At 59.2% G+C, this 4,207-nt stretch overlaps 1 long non-coding RNA gene across 1 annotated transcript; it reads right to left on the reverse strand.

Moving 5' to 3' along the window:
* Positions 1-817: 817 nt before the first annotated feature.
* Positions 818-3,069, reverse strand: LOC125920713 (uncharacterized). The gene is made up of 3 exons (XR_007457166.1): positions 2,564-3,069; positions 2,346-2,476; positions 818-1,343 (listed from the first exon to the last, which is right to left on the reverse strand). It is a non-coding gene; the product is annotated as an uncharacterized LOC125920713 (long non-coding RNA).
* Positions 3,070-4,207: the final 1,138 nt, after the last annotated feature.

The raw sequence follows: 4,207 nt of genomic DNA on the forward strand, positions 1-4,207 counted from the left end.
GCGCTATTATAACCTTATCAGATCCTCTCTGTTGAGGCGCTGGAGGGAATCCACCAAGCCCCACCCACACCGAAGTCTCACCTCCCAACAGCCTGCGGTGGGGCGGGTGGTGGGGGGAGATCAGTGGAGAGGCAGCTAGGAGCATTCGTCCCCCTCTAACTCCCAGAACCAGCCCCAGCAGTGAGGGATGCCCTCCGGGTCCCCTGGGGAGGCGGCTTCCTGTCAAAGGTCTGCCAAGGTCAGGGGTGTCCGAGGTGAGCACAGGTGTCCCCAGCGTGTCCACCTTGGGAGGGGGGAACCTGGACCACAGGGAGGGAGAGCAGAGCTTTGGGGTGTATAGATCTCCCCCCACCGCTGTGGGGCGGCCGGTTCCTTGGCCTTGCTGAACCTGCACACGTAAACTGGGCTTACCCCAGTTACCGTCCACTGGGGGTACAAATGCAATGAACGTGGGAAGCCCCCAGCCCAACGTGTCTGGCCCAGGGTGGCTGTCAGCGTGGAGACAGTTCCCTCTGCCTTAAAGGAAGGGTGGCACGGACTGGCCAGCCGTCTCAGGCCTCCTGGGTGGTGCTGCCCCGGGGACACACAGGACCCCAGCTCAAGCTGGTGCTTTCATCACTGGCCAGCAGGGTCCACGTAGGCCACTGGGGCCCGCTGGGACTCAGGACAATCAGTCCTCTGCCCTCTGGGAATGACCCTGCCTGGAAACTGGTCCCTGAGATCATTAGCGATGTTTGTAAACACAAGACACCTCCTTGCCTTGCGGGGGAGCTGGGGGGGGGGGCGGCTACCGTGAATGTCTGAGGGGGCTCCCTTACCCCAGAGGGAGTTGGGTTGGGGCCCTACTCGTGGACAAGGGCAGGCTTGCTGCTGGGATGACCTCCCTCTCACGCCAGGTGCCTGCATCCAGATTCCAAACCAGTCCCTTTAATTCCATAACCCGGGGGCCGGCCGCGCCCATTTTATACATAAAGTTTTATTGGAACGCAGCCACACCCATCCGTTTCTTCATGGTCCGCAACTACTTTCTCACAACAAGCAAAGAAGTTCGGGGTGGCTCTGGTTCCGGGGGTGGGAGGGGGGAAAGCTGGTGGCTAGTCTGGGGGCAGGGGGCCCCTTGACCCGGGCGTTCCGAGCCACATGGAAGGTCGGCCTTGAAAATCTCTCGTCCGGGCAATTTATTTTACAGCCAAACTCACGGGGCCCCGGGGCCTGAACCCAGACCCTTTCCCTTTGATGAAGTATGTTCACGTCTGGACTGTTCGTGGAGGGACCCCAGGACCCCTTCCTGGAGGCCAGTCCGAGCTTGTCACCGCCCCTCTGATGGAACCCTCCGGAAATACCTGTGGGATGAGGATAGGAAAAAGGACTAAATGAAATCATATAGATTCTTACCCACTCAAGGCAGTCACTCACTCAGTCATTTTGTTGACATTGAGAGTGTTCCTTCTGTGCTTCCAGATTTTCCTCCTCCTCCTGCTGCGGCTAGTTCCTCCTCTGCGGCCGTGAGCCCCCCTCGAAGGCCGGGCCACTGAACCGAGAGACTGAATTCACCGGCCCTGTGATGGAGCCGACCCAAGCCGACACGGTGGGACCACGGCTCTGTCAGCCTGCAAACAAGGTCAGGGGCGGTGCGGGGCTGAAACTTGCTACAAACACCCGACGCTGGAGGCATCGTGCAGCAGACAGGGCAGCCTCGTGGGGACAGGGGTCTTGTGTGGGAGCCTGGGAGCCGCGTGTTAGGAGCTCTGGCACCCCCGTTATAGGGCAAAGCATAAGCCCAGGCTGGTGGGTTTCATTGGAGCTGCCACCACCCCCTCTGTGTGGGTTTATGGCTTGGGGCTGATGTGCCTGAAGGAGAGGATGGTGCTGAGACACCCCAGCCCACTTCCCCAGGGCACTTTTTAACAACTCTGGTAAAATGTATCTAAATATGGGGGCACTTGGGTGGCTCAGTCGGTTAAGCGTCCGACCTCGGCTCAGGTCATGATGTCACGGTCCGTGAGTTCGAGCCCCGCATCGGGCTCTGTGCTGACAGCTCAGAGCCTGGAACCTGCTTCGGATTCTGTGTCTGTCTCGCTCCCTCTGTCTCTCTCTGTCTCTCCAAAATAAAGTAAACGTTAAAAAAATTTTTTTTTTAAATACACTTCAATAAAAGTTTCCGTCTGAATGTTTTTGTTCCCCGTAATTCATGGGTCGAAATCCTAACCCCCAATGTGAGGGTGTCAGGACTCGGGGCCTTGGGAGGTGACGGCGTCATGAGGGTGGAACCCCCACGAATGGGGTTGGTGTTCTTAGAGGAGACCCCCTCCCCCCCAGAGCATCCCCGCTCTTTCCCCCCGCACCTGAGGACACAGGGAGCACTGGGCCTTCACCAAACACCGAATTAACCGGTGGCGGTCTTTGCCCTGCCCCAGGGGGCAGTTCAGCAACGCCCAGGGTATTCACATTGCTGTGTGTCCTCCTCCAGAACTTCCTGCAAAACCGAAGCTCTGTGCCCGTTAGACAACGGCTCCCCCCACCCCCCAGGCCCTGGTGTCCGCCCCGGGGAACTCGCACTGACGTCAGTTTTTCTGCAGGATAAAGATGGAGAACTTGGGCTGCGTGTTCAATGTCAGGGTCTGCACAGCTGGGCTGCCTCCGGAGACTCCTTTCTGAAGGCCTCCTGGCCTCCTGGGGGTCTGCAGGGCGGAGGCAGAGGAGCCGTGGGGGTGGGAATCCCGCTGTGGGACTTTGGGTTTTAAGTCAAAGGGTGGTACAATGATCCCCGTCAGGCCCCTACCCTTCCCTGGGCTACTGCAGCCTGGGGGCCGGCCCCTCCCACTCGCCTAAAGGCCAAGTCCACGTGGCGCCCCCTCCCCTCGCTTCTTGCTCCTCCCCCTCCTCCCCTGCAAAGCCCCTGTGAGGGGAGGGGGAGGAAAGTTCACGAACACGGAAAAATCTCTCAAGTCTTGCTTGGAAACCAAGCCACATTTCTTAGGCATCCAGGCCACTCTGGAGAGGTGGGGACACAGAATGTCAGGGGACAGGCCTGGAGGGCCTTTAGCCACAGAACGGTCAGGTAAGTGCTTCTCCCTCTGACAATCTTGCATCAGATTAGATTCCTTCCTCCCTCCCTCCCTTTCTCCCTCCCTTCCCTTTCTGATTTCCTTCCCTCCTTCCTTCCCTCCCTTCCTCCCATTTTGTGGGGGGCTGTACTAACTGCTTTTACATACGTCCCTCTCCCAATTCCGGAAACTGCCTTTTAAAAAGTTCCCATTATGATTCCCCATGACAGAGAAGGGGTTTGGGAGAGCTGAAATCCCCGCCTGTGGCCGTGTGTTACTGGTGTTGGTGGATTCGAACCACTGCACTCTACCCCCCACTTCTAGTGACCTGGCCCGGGCGCCTGCTTGCACCAGGGCTGGCCCCTCGGAGGTGGAGCTGGCCCAGAGACGGGAGTCCTTGGGGACAGAGCTCCACAAGACGCTGACCCAGCGCGGGGACAGGCTTACCCCCCATGCCACATGCCACGTAATGTTCCTCTTGTTGGATTCCACGGCTCTGGCCACCACTCCAGTCCCTTATCAGGCTTCCAAGAAGGAGATACTTCAGGTCCCTCTTTGTGCTTTGTTTTTCTCCTTGGAAGGAGAGAGAGTCTAAGAGAAGCCCCTTTACCTGCACACTGGGGCTCTGATGGGGTCCCCAGAGTGCAGGGGGGGATTTGTTGGGACTCACGTGACTCAGGGAGAGTAGTAGGTTGCCCCCCAAATCCCCCCACGACTCACCAGCGGCAGCTGGGCAAGGTGAGAGCCGGCACATTCTGGCACATTCTGGCACATTCTGCCCCTGCACACACCTGTGACCCAGCTCCCCGCCCGTGGGCCGGCACTCCTCCTTATGTTACTCTTCCAAGAACACAGATCATCCTGCCAAGGGGAACCCCAACCCCCTGGCTGAGGCCCTGGCTGGTGGCTGAGAGGCGCCAACCTGCCAGAGTGCCCGCTGTGCCCGCCTCTGCCGCCGGCTCCTGGCCATGGCTGCCTGGCTCGGGGGTGCGTCCCATTCTCCGCAGGAGGCTCTGCTGGCCTGTCCACTGGCAAGGGGCAAAATTCCCCGCTGACAGCAGGGAGCCCTATGCAGGGCTCGAACCCACCAACTGTGAGATCATGACCTGAGCCGAAGTCGAACGCTTACCCGGCTGAGCCGCCCAGGTGCCCTTAACTTT

This window comes from Panthera uncia, chromosome C2, assembly GCF_023721935.1.
Source record: "Panthera uncia isolate 11264 chromosome C2, Puncia_PCG_1.0, whole genome shotgun sequence".
Taxonomy (NCBI): domain Eukaryota; kingdom Metazoa; phylum Chordata; class Mammalia; order Carnivora; family Felidae; genus Panthera; species Panthera uncia.